The sequence below is a fragment of the Perca flavescens genome, chromosome 6, assembly GCF_004354835.1.
Source record: "Perca flavescens isolate YP-PL-M2 chromosome 6, PFLA_1.0, whole genome shotgun sequence".
In the NCBI taxonomy this organism is placed as follows: Eukaryota; Metazoa; Chordata; class Actinopteri; order Perciformes; family Percidae; genus Perca; species Perca flavescens.
In genome coordinates this window covers 3,111,874-3,124,240 of record NC_041336.1, presented here as the reverse complement: position 1 = coordinate 3,124,240, position 12,367 = coordinate 3,111,874, and the positions used below count along the sequence as shown (strand labels likewise).

The following is a 12,367-nucleotide window of genomic DNA, read 5'->3' as shown; positions in this document are numbered from 1 at the left end:
CTGCGCACAAACGAAAACACTTTCTAACCAAAAAACTTTCGTTAACACCGGGCGGAGAGTGTCGGTTAACGCCGGTTGTGAGAGCTTAAACACCGGACAGTTCGGTGCGTCCGTCCCGAGAGGCCTGAAAGCGACTAATTAAGGGAGGACACCGGTCCGCCCGTGTTCATACCGGGAGCTAACGTAGACGTCATCTAGCTCATCTAGCTGCGTTAAGCTAGACCGAGCTAGCAAGAGACTGACCGGAAGTACCGCCAATCAGTCTTCAAAATAAAATGCAGCGAAAGAGCGTCACTATGAACCACCATTTACCAAAATAAAAGAAAAATGAAAACAATAAGAAAAATAAGAAAAAAACCGAGAAAAATATAAATAACCATAATTTAAAATTACAGCTAATTTCATAATACTGTAAAGGTGGTGCGTTATTATAGAACTCACCTGTTTAAATTATATTAAAGCTTAAAGTGCTCATATTATGCTCATTTTCAGGTTCATAATTGTATTTAGAGGTTATATCATAATAGGTTTACATGGTTTAATATGAAAAAAAACCACCATATTTTTGTTGTACTGCACATTGCCGCAACTCCTCTTTTCACCCTGTGTTTTGAGCTCTCTGTTTTAGTTACAGAGTGAGATATCTCACTTCTGTTCCATCTTTGTTGGCAGTCGCACATGCTCAGTACCTAAGTAAGGACTACTAGCCAGTCAGAAGCAGAGTATGAGGGCATGCCCTGACAGTACCTAGGTAAGGACTACTAGCCAGTCAGAAGCAAAATTGATTTTTTTTTAATAATATGGGCACTTTAATGTGGTAAAGCTGTGTCCAAACCAGCAGTGACAGATACTGCCCACAAAGAGCCCGGGTCTGTTCGAGTTTTCTGCCTAAAGGAAGTTTTTCCCTCGACACTGTCGCACCAAATGCTTGTTCGTGGGAAAATCGTTGGGTCTTGAGATAACTCTAGTTAAGATTTGATACTATAAATAAAATTCAGTTGAATTAACGGACATCCTGTCGAACGAGAGCAATCCCGGAAGTGGAACTTTGTGGGTATAGACCATAACTGTATTATTAAAGGACAATTCCGGCGCAAAATGAACCTAGGCGTTAATAACGTATGTGTACCGAGTCTACCGTTCTCTGGGACATGTTTTAATGCTAATCCAATGTGTCTCTAGCTTGAAACTAGCTACCGCAAACCGGTGATTAGCTGCTAACGCTAGCTTTCGTGGGCAGAGGGTAAATCTCTATTTCTACACCACTAACAAGGCTCAAAATACCACCACACTTCCAAGGTAGCATAATGAGGGTCACTACATTGAGAACTTTGTAAGTGTACAGTCACTTTATTAGAAAAATAGATTATAAAGACAGTAGCGTTAATGTTTACATGCGGCCGTCATCTTGGATAACAGTCACGTGCAGTCGAACCACGAGCACTGTGTTTTGAGCTATGTTACTTGTTCTGTCCCCATCAGGACATTAGTTCACTTAAATGTTTTTCTTCTCCCATTTCTGGCAGTAGTTGTTCCACATGCGTGTGTGTTCCTTTAAGAATTGTAGGACCTTTGCACGATGGGACTTAGTCAGGAAGTTGAATGTGAGCAGGACTCGATATTACCATAGACAGTATATAAGAATGGACCAACAGATCCCGTTGCTCTGGACGGAGACCAGTGAAGGATATTAGAAGACACTTTTCTGGTGATCTCTTGCTTTACTGAGCAGCCTCCAACTGAGCTTGAAGACGTAGATGTGACGTGAGCAACCTGTCTGAAAGTGTGAAGTCTTCTGGTAGCTGTGAGAGAGAAATCTCAATCATTCCCAATCTTACAGAGACGGAGAGCGTAGGTATATGTAAGGAGATAACATAGACACAGGCTAATTACTGATCACTAACATGCTAGTTAACATTAGTAATTACTGATCACTAACATGCTAGTTAACATTAGTAATTACTGATCACTAACATGCTAGTTAACATTAGTAATTAAACCTAAACAGATAATGGAAGTCCAAACTGCCTGTGAGCTTCTCCTGTACTATACGGTAATTCCTCTACTGTGTGACAGTAAGTCTCGTGGTTATGACCCAATCGTTAGCCTATTTTTATAAAAGCGTCTGCTACGGAGCCATAACGTGAGGTACAAGGTAATGGAGCCTTTTATACATTGTCGTGTTTCTTTGGAAATAAACAACGAACAAATAGAGTCTTTAAACGCTTCAGATGTAAAGTTATTCTCTGTCAGAGTGACGTCAGAATGAATGGTAGTCAATGGGATGCTAACGGGAGGTGATGGCTTGGTAGCATCAAAATGGCGCCGTAGGAGGTTCGAGTTCTGAAGCAAAGCTTACCCCACCCTTGGATATTACGAATCCCACTATGGCCACGCCAAGACCCACCCTTCAATAGCATTTATTGGCCAGGCCTCCACGAGAACGCAAGGTAACGTAACCTCATTGGTTCAGGTCCTGTCCCTTGACCAATCGGCTATCCTAACCCCAACCAATCGAGCTGCTTCGTAGGGCGGGTCTTGGCGTGGCCGTAGTGGGATTCGTAATTTTGCGAGCAGGACAGCCTCATGGTTTTGCGTTATCAACTCTCCATATTATCCACTTCAATCTTCCACGTTCCATGCCTTTGGTAGCATTCTCAATATGTGAAATAGATGCTGACATACTGTTCTTATATAATTGTTAAGTATTGTCAGTAAGTTTGATGTGCAATATGTATATTTTTGATGATGATTGATAGCTCATATTAGACTGACAGTATGCTTTAGTAAGCTAGTTTGCCACTGTTATCTTGGGTTTTGCTACGTCAGTATATTTTAGTTTTAGATAAACAATATAGGTTATATTACGTACACTGTATAACAATACATTACATATTTCCTTTATTCCAGCTTACATGTTAGCTACTGTATATACTACCGCATTACAGTGGCGTGTAGTTAAATTGTTTTTACAACTATCAATGTATAATGTTTGCGACTCATCAATATGTAAGTAACTGGTAATTTTGTTTAATTTCCCAGTTTCACCCTTTCTAAATCAAATAAACTGAGTTATGATGATCCAAGTCTCCAGTGCTTGATGGTGGAAGGTGTTTAGCTGCTGGTCAGATTGCACAGGGTTACGTGCATGCAGGAAAAGACATTACTGGTCATTGGTTGCAGGGCATTCGTGGTTCGACTGGTCATGACTGTTATCCAAGTTGGCGGCCGCATGTAAACATGAACGCTACCGTCTTTATAATCTATCTTGTACACAGTCTGTCCACTTACAAAGTTCTCAATGCTTGTGTTTACATTTAGGGACCCTCATTGTGTGGAAGTGTGGTGATATTTTGATCCTTTTTAGTGGTGTAGAAATAGAGATTTACCCTCTGCACCGAAAGCTAGCGTTAGCGGCTAACCAGCGGTTAGCGGTAGCTAGTTTCAAGCTACAGACACATTGGATTAGCATGAAAACATGTCCCAGAGTACAAGCGGCTGAAATGGGTTTCCTCAGGAGGGGGGCTGGCATCGAAAGGAGCCAGTTGAGGTGGTTTGGGCATCTGGTAAGGATTCCCCCTGGGCGCTTCCCTAGGCAGGTGTTCCAGGCACGTCCAGCCAGGAGGAGGCCTCGGGGAAGACCCAGGACTAGGTGAAGGGATGTCCAGCTAGGAGGAGGCCTCGGGAAGACCCAGGACTAGATGGAGGGATGTCCAGCTAGGAGGAGGCCTCAGGGAAGACCCAGGACTAGTTCGACGGATGTCAAGCTGGGAGGAGGCCTCGGGGAAGACCCAGGACTAGATGGAGGGATTTCCAGCTGGGAGGAAGCCTCAGGGAAGACCCAGGACTAGTTCGAGGGATGTCCAGCTGGGAGGAGGCCTCGGGGAAGACCCAGGACTAGGTGGAGGGATGTCCTGCTGGGAGGAGGCCTCGGGGAAGAACCAGGACTAGGTGGAGGCACATCCAGCTGGGAGGGGGCCTCGGGGAAGACCCAGGACTAGGTGGAGGGATGTCCAGCTAGGAGGAGGCCTCGGGAAGACCCAGGACTAGGTGGAGGGATGTCCAGCTAGGAGGAGGCCTCTGGGAGGAGGCCTCGGGGAAGACCCAGGACTAGGTGGAGGCACGTTCCAGCTGGGAGGGGGCCTCGGGGAAGACCCAGGACTAGGTGGAGGGAGGTCCAGCTGGGAGGGGGCCTCGGGGAAGACCCAGGACTAGGTGGAGGGATGTCCAGCTAGGAGGAGATCTATGGGAAGACCCAGGACTAGGTGGAGGCACATCCAGCTGGGAGGGGGCCTCGGGGAAGACCCAGGACTAGATGGAGGGATGTCCAGCTAGGAAGAGGCCTCGGGAAGACCCAGGACAAGGTGGAGGGATGTCCAGCTAGGAGGAGGCCTCGGGGAAGACCCAGGACTAGGTGGAGGGATGTCCAGCTGGAAGGAGGCCTCGGGGAAGACCCAGGACTAGTTCGAGGGATGTCCAGCTAGGAGGAGGCCTCTGGGAAGACCCAGGACTAGGTGGAGGCACGTCCGGCTGGGAGGGGGCCTCTGGGAAGACCCAGGACTAGGTGGAGGAACGTCCAGCTGGGAGGGGGCCTCGGGGAAGACCCAGGACTAGATGGAGGGATGTCCAGCTAGGAGGAGGCCTCGGGGAAGACCCAGGACTAGATGGAGGGATGTCCAGCTAGGAGGAGGCCTCGGGGAAGACCCAGGACTAGGTGGAGGCACGTTCCAGCTGGGAGGGGGCCTCGGGGAAGACCCAGGACTAGGTGGAGGGAGGTCCAGCTGGGAGGGGCCTCGGGAAGACCCAGGACTAGGTGGAGGGATGTCCAGCTAGGAGGAGATCTATGGGAAGACCCAGGACTAGGTGGAGGCACATCCAGCTGGGAGGGGGCCTCGGGGAAGACCCAGGACTAGATGGAGGGATGTCCAGCTAGGAAGAGGCCTCGGGAAGACCCAGGACAAGGTGGAGGGATGTCCAGCTAGGAGGAGGCCTCGGGGAAGACCCAGGACTAGGTGGAGGGATGTCCAGCTGGAAGGAGGCCTCGGGGAAGACCCAGGACTAGTTCGAGGGATGTCCAGCTAGGAGGAGGCCTCTGGGAAGACCCAGGACTAGGTGGAGGCACGTCCGGCTGGGAGGGGGCCTCTGGGAAGACCCAGGACTAGGTGGAGGAACGTCCAGCTGGGAGGGGCCTCGGGGAAGACCCAGGACTAGATGGAGGGATGTCCAGCTAGGAGGAGGCCTCGGGGAAGACCCAGGACTAGATGGAGGGATGTCCAGCTAGGAGGAGGCCTCGGGGAAGACCCAGGACTAGGTGGAGGGATGTCCAGCTGGAAGGAGGCCTCGGGGAAGACCCAGGACTAGGTGGAGGGAGGCCTCGGGGAAGACCCAGGACTAGATGGAGGGATGTCCAGCTAGGAGGAGGCCTCGGGAAGACCCAGGACTAGGTGGAGGGATGTCCAGCTAGGAGGAGGTCTATGGGAAGACCCAGGACTAGGTGGAGGCACATCCAGCTGGGAGGGGGCCTCGGGGAAGACCCAGGACTAGGTGGAGGGATGTCCAGCTAGGAGGAGGTCTATGGGAAGACCCAGGACTAGGTGGAGGCACATCCAGCTAGGAGGAGGTCTATGGGAAGACCCAGGACTAGGTGGAGGCACATCCAGCTGGGAGGGGGCCTCGGGGAAGACCCAGGACTAGGTGGAGGGATGTCCAGCTAGGAGGAGGTCTATGGGAAGACCCAGGACTAGGTGGAGGCACATCCAGCTGGGAGGGGGCCTCGGGGAAGACCCAGGACTAGATGGAGGGATGTCCAGCTAGGAAGAGGCCTCGGGAAGACCCAGGACAAGGTGGAGGGATGTCCAGCTAGGAGGAGGCCTCGGGGAAGACCCAGGACTAGGTGGAGGGATGTCCAGCTGGAAGGAGGCCTCGGGGAAGACCCAGGACTAGTTCGAGGGATGTCCAGCTAGGAGGAGGCCTCTGGGAAGACCCAGGACTAGGTGGAGGCACGTCCGGCTGGGAGGGGGCCTCTGGGAAGACCCAGGACTAGGTGGAGGGATGTCCAGCTAGGAGGAGGTCTATGGGAAGACCCAGGACTAGGTGGAGGCACATCCAGCTAGGAGGAGGTCTATGGGAAGACCCAGGACTAGGTGGAGGCACATCCAGCTGGGAGGGGGCCTCGGGGAAGACCCAGGACTAGATGGAGGGATGTCCAGCTAGGAAGAGGCCTCGGGAAGACCCAGGACTAGGTGGAGGGGTGTCCAGCTGGGAGGAGGCCTCGGGGAAGACCCAGGACTAGATGGAGGGATGTCCAGCTAGGAGGAGGCCTCGGGAAGACCCAGGACTAGGTGGAGGGATGTCCAGCTAGGAGGAGGCCTCTGGGAGGAGGCCTCGGGGAAGACACAGGACTAGGTGGAGGCACGTTCCAGCTGGGAGGGGGCCTCGGGGAAGACCCAGGACTAGGTGGAGGGAGGTCCAGCTGGGAGGGGGCCTCGGGGAAGACCCAGGACTAGGTGGAGGGATGTCCAGCTAGGAGGAGGTCTATGGGAAGACCCAGGACTAGGTGGAGGCACATCCAGCTGGGAGGGGGCCTCGGGGAAGACCCAGGACTAGATGGAGGGATATCCAGCTAAGAAGAGGCCTCGGGAAGACCCAGGACAAGGTGGAGGGATGTCCAGCTAGGAGGAGGCCTCGGGGAAGACCCAGGACTAGGTGGAGGGATGTCCAGCTGGAAGGAGGCCTCGGGGAAGACCCAGGACTAGTTCGAGGGATGTCCAGCTAGGAGGAGGCCTCTGGGAAGACCCAGGACTAGGTGGAGGCACGTCCGGCTGGGAGGGGGCCTCTGGGAAGACCCAGGACTAGGTGGAGGAACGTCCAGCTGGGAGGGGGCCTCGGGGAAGACCCAGGACTAGGTGGAGGGATGTCCAGCTAGGAGGAGGTCTATGGGAAGACCCAGGACTAGGTGGAGGCACATCCAGCTGGGAGGGGGCCTCGGGGAAGACCCAGGACTAGATGGAGGGATGTCCAGCTAGGAAGAGGCCTCGGGAAGACCCAGGACAAGGTGGAGGGATGTCCAGCTGGGAGGGGGCCTCGGGGAACACCCAGGACTATGTGGAGGGATGTCCAGCTAGGAAGAGGTCTATGGGAAGACCCAGGACTAGGTGGAGGCACATCCAGCTGGAAGGGGGCCTCGGGGAAGACCCAGGACTAGATGGAGGGATGTCCAGCTAGGAGGAGGCCTCGGGGAAGACCCAGGACTAGATGGAGGGATGTCCAGCTGGAAGGAGGCCTCGGGGAAGACCCAGGACTAGGTGGAGGGATGTCCAGCTGGAAGGAGGCCTCGGGGAAGACCCAGGACTAGTTCGAGGGGTGTCCAGCTGGGAGGAGGCCTCGGGGAAGACCCAGGACTAGGTGGAGGGATGTCCAGCTAGGAGGAGGCCTCGGGAAGACCCAGGACAAGGTGGAGGAATGTCCAGCTGGGAGGGGGCCTCGGGGAACACCCAGGACTATGTGGAGGGATGTCCAGCTAGGAAGAGGTCTATGGGAAGACCCAGGACTAGGTGGAGGCACATCCAGCTGGGAGGGGGCCTCGGGGAAGACCCAGGACTAGATGGAGGGATGTCCAGCTGGGAGGGGGCCTCGGGGAACACCCAGGACTATGTGGAGGGATGTCCAGCTAGGAAGAGGTCTATGGGGGGACCCAGGACTAGGTGGAGGCACATCCAGCTGGGAGGGGGCCTCGGGGAAGACCCAGGACTAGATGGAGGGATGTCCAGCTAGGAGGAGGCCTCGGGGAAGACCCAGGACTAGATGGAGGGATGTCCAGCTAGGAAGAGGTCTATGGGAAGACCCAGGACTAGGTGGAGGCACATCCAGCTGGGAGGGGGCCTCGGGGAAGACCCAGGACTAGGTGGAGGGATGTCCAGCTGGAAGGAGGCCTCGGGGAAGACCCAGGACTAGTTCGAGGGGTGTCCAGCTGGGAGGAGGCCTCGGGGAAGACCCAGGACTAGGTGGAGGGATGTCCAGCTAGGAGGAGGCCTCTGGGAAGACCCAGGACTAAGTGGAGGCACGTCCGGCTGGGAGGGGGCCTCGGGGAAGACCCAGGACTAGTTCGAGGGATGTCCAGCTGGGAGGAGGCCTCTGGGAAGACCCAGGACTAGGTGGAGGGATGTCCAGCTAGGAGGAGGCCTCGGGGAAGACCCAGGACTAGGTGGAGGGATGTCCAGCTAGGAGGAGGCATCGGGGAAGACCCAGGACTAGGTGGAGGGATTTCAAGCTAGGAAGAGGTCTCTGGGAAGACCCAGGACTAGGTGGAGGCACGTCCAGCTGGGAGGGGGCCTCGGGGAAGACCCAGGACTAGGTGGAGAGATGTCCAGCTAGGAGGAGGCCTCGGGGAAGACCCAGGACTAGGTGGAGGGATGTCCAGCTAGGAGGAGGCATCGGGGAAGACCCAGGACTAGGTGGAGGGATGTCAAGCTAGGAAGAGGTCTCTGGGAAGACCCAGGACTAGGTGGAGGCACGTCCAGCTGGGAGGGGGCCTCGGGGAAGACCCAGGACTAGGTGGAAGGATGTCCAGCTAGGAGGAGGCCTCGGGGAAGACCCAGGACTAGGTGGAGGGATGTCCAGCTAGGAGGAGGCATCGGGAAGACCCAGGACTAGGTGGAGGGATGTCAAGCTAGGAAGAGGTCTCTGGGAAGACCCAGGACTAGGTGGAGGGACATCCAGCTGGGAGGAGGCCTCAGGGAAGACCCAGGACTAGGTGGAAGGATGTCCAGCTAGGAGGAGGCCTCGGGGAAGACCCAGGACTAGGTGGAGGGATGTCCAGCTAGGAGGAGGCATCGGGGAAGACCCAGGACTAGGTGGAGGGATGTCAAGCTAGGAAGAGGTCTCTGGGAAGACCCAGGACTAGGTGGAGGGACATCCAGCTGGGAGGAGGCCTCAGGGAAGACCCAGGACTAGGTGGAGGAACGTCTAGCTGGGAGGAGGCCTCGGGGAAGACCCAGGACTAGATGGAGGGATGTCCAGCTAGGAGGAGGCCTCAGGGAAGACCCAGGACTACGTGGAGGCAAGTCCAGCTGGGAGGAGGCCTCGGGGGAGACCCAGGACTAGGTGGAGGCCCGTCCAGCTGGGAGGAGGCCTCAGGGAAGACCCAGGACTAGATGGAGGGATGTCCAGCTAGGAGGAGGCCTCAGGGAAGACACAGGACTAGATGGAGGGATGTCCAGCTAGGAGGCGGCCTCGGGGAAGCCCAGGACTAGGTGGAGGCAAGTCCAGCTGGGAGGAGGCCTCGGGGAAGACCCAGGACTGGGATCTGAAAACAGTTCCCAGAGAACGGTCGTCTTGGTACACATATGTTATTAACCCCTAGGGTCATTTTGCGCCAGAATTGTCCTTTAAGACGCTCAATGTCTTTTAAAGCACAACAGTTAAAGTTAAAGCATAATAAATAAAACCAAAGTCAGTAGTAAAGTAAAATGCATTTAGTATTTCTTTTATTACATAAACAATGAAACACCTTTATTTGTCAGACTCCAAGACAATCAGGCAAGACTTTAGACTGATTAATACATTTAATGGATTCTTTCACAAGTGAAATCAAGCAAATGTATCTCTGTAGTTATATTCAAAGTGGAAAGAAACTAAATAAAACTAGAACTGCAAGCAGTTATGATGGGGCCCAAGCCTCCGATGCCAGTCACCCCCGATGACCCGGGGAGCTGCGCCAATGTGGGACCTGAAGCATTACGTGGGGGGGGCAAAAATTGGTGAATATCAAGAGGTTTGATGCACAAGGTCTGCGGTACTCTGCTATTGCAAATGTAGTGGTTAACAGTTCATCTCCATGCATATACAGACTACCTTTAACAATTATCTACTATAAACAAACTTCCTAACCTCCCTAACCACAGGGGGCAGCAGAGAGAAATGATAGAGTGATTGAAAGGGTGGAGGTACCGGCAGGTGTGGTGGTTGAAGGAGCAGGGGAGGTGGTCAGGTTGTTGTAAATGGTGTCATAGGCGAAGATTTGTTTTTTCGTCCATGGGTGGTCACAGGCGCAAGCCCTTTAAAAAAAAAAAAGTAGTAAAAAATTGTTTGCATTTCAGAACCTTAGGAAATGGACAGCATCCAACACGAACACACACGTCTATTAACTCAATAATAAAGCCGCAAAGTAGACTTTCAACTTAGGACAGCACCACTTCTCACAAATACAGATAGGATTGGAGATGAGAAGTTTAACTGACACGTAACTGTGATCAGCTTCGTGAGAAATTAAGAATCAATGTCACCAACATAACCAATCACACTATGACAGACTCTCCACTCAGCACCAACTGCAATGTTTAATTACACGGTATCAGCGTACATGAATGGTGTTGATTTTGGATTGAAAAAGTGGGAGAAAAGAATTACTTTTGTCCACTGTGAAGGTTGTAGAAACTATGTCAGGTGGGTTAAGAAGTTTGTTTATTGTAGAACACCAGGGTAGCACGTGAAAGCGAAAACCAAAACGTAACGGTAGGAGGTAAACATCAGTAAATATTGAGAAGTGTGAGCTGCAAGGTCTGTGATACATTCCCATTGCAAATATTCCATTAACATCGATTAACAGGGCAAAACACTTATACGTTGATTATAGCACCCCCTAATGGCAAATTTGGTACAGAGCATCATAGTGGGATCTTGAACAAGGATCTCAAGTCCTTTGCTAATAACATTTAATTTGGCAGAGATATGATAAAGTTAGTGTTTAGTAGCTAGCTAGGAAAATTAGTTTGGTCGTCAAATGCGCATACTTTAACGTAGAAAAATTCCTTAACTCCAGTAACTTTTGGTCAGGTCCATCTGGAGATGCTACGTACCAGATGCTGTGCATGTCATCGTATGTTCATATTAAGCTAATGCAGTCTTTATTTTCTCGTTATACTGTGGGTTTAGTTTTCACGGTGGACTTGGAGAAGAAGCTTCAAATAAACCTGGAGCAAGAAAGCCACTTGTGTCTGCCAGTGCTTCGAGGGAATTATACTAACTGATGCGCGGCGATTCGCCCTTTCATACTACGCCCTACGGCATCAATTTACGCACAATTGCAAGGTAGTGTAAGTCAATGGAGGCCAAACGGCGTTGATAAACACGCTGAAAAGCGAGTATACGTCTTGATAACATGCCAATAATGGCGTATGAAAACGCCACTCCATGAGATCAATCTGTGTAGGGTACATTACAGCCCGGTTCACGGCTGCTGGTTACAGCGTGCTCGCTCACTACTGGACTAATTACATTTAAGGTGCTGACACACAGTAAAGCCAGTCGGACTGATCAGTCTCCCCGCGTTGGTCCACAAAGTGCCGAAGAGATGAAAAGCAATACGTCTCTATAACAGCAGACGGCGCTAATCTGTATTGTCGCCCAAAAATGAAAACCGGCAGCTGATTGGACGAATGCGTCACATGGGTCTGGGTTCTGGTTCGTTGAGAATCTGATCTCATATTGTACTAAAATAGTTCACCGAAACATGTTTCTGAAAACATTTTCAGAGAGAAATAGGCCGTGCCGTTGCTGAATCTGTTTTCATTTCAGATCAACAAGAATTTCCTCAGATTTTGAGAGACTCTAGTCACACTCAAACCGCTCCCTGTTTCCTGGTTAGCTCTCCACCAATCAGATGGGCCATTTGAGTCTGACTGCCGGCAGTGCCCACCCCGCTGATTATACATGTCAAATCGGCCAAAATGAAGGTCGACAGCCCCTCTGACTGACGACGGCACAGACCACATCGGACAGACTCGAGTCACCCACCTCACCAGACTGTCGAATATCGGGTTAGTGTGTCCAGGCCTTTAGACACCAATGCAGTGGGAAAATAGAGAAACTTTGGTTGAAAAATACAGGAATTGCCACACTTTCATTTTCCTCCAGCTGGTAGTCCAACATAGCCTGGGCAAACCCTGACGAACTTCCGGCAAATTTGAGATTTGCTCTGCAAGTCCGTCTGGCCAAGAGCCCATTCAAACCCATTTCCAATGTCCCCAAAATCGAGGCACCAATCACAACCATTGGGGCGGACTTTACGCGATGATGATAGCGCAGCGACGGCGAGCATCTTTTTGTTAACATTCAACATGATGGCTACCGAAGTGCAGCATCACCCGGATTGTTGCTCTGATTGGTTGAAGGACTATCCAATGGGCCCAGAGGCATTTGAGCGGCGTCCGTTGGTGACGCCCCGTTTGGAAATGAACTGTTGATGAACCTTCCCCAGACCCCCTCTCAGTTACATCTGAGAAGGGTCTGGTGTTAGCCAGGCTAAGTCCAACAACACCTCAATGAAAAATTTGTGATTTTACTCTGAAAGCATTTCAGTGTGAACGCG

General features: G+C 52.1%; 1 protein-coding gene across 1 annotated transcript in view; it reads right to left on the bottom strand.

Moving 5' to 3' along the window:
* Nucleotides 1–217, bottom strand: part of adam15 (ADAM metallopeptidase domain 15) — a 76,974-nt gene extending 76,757 nt beyond the window's left edge. The window contains exon 1 of the mRNA XM_028579806.1: nt 1–217. This exon is cut by the window's left edge and continues 423 nt beyond it. The gene's annotated coding sequence lies outside the window, so the exon portion shown is untranslated.
* Between the last annotated feature and the right edge of the window lie 12,150 nt (nt 218–12,367).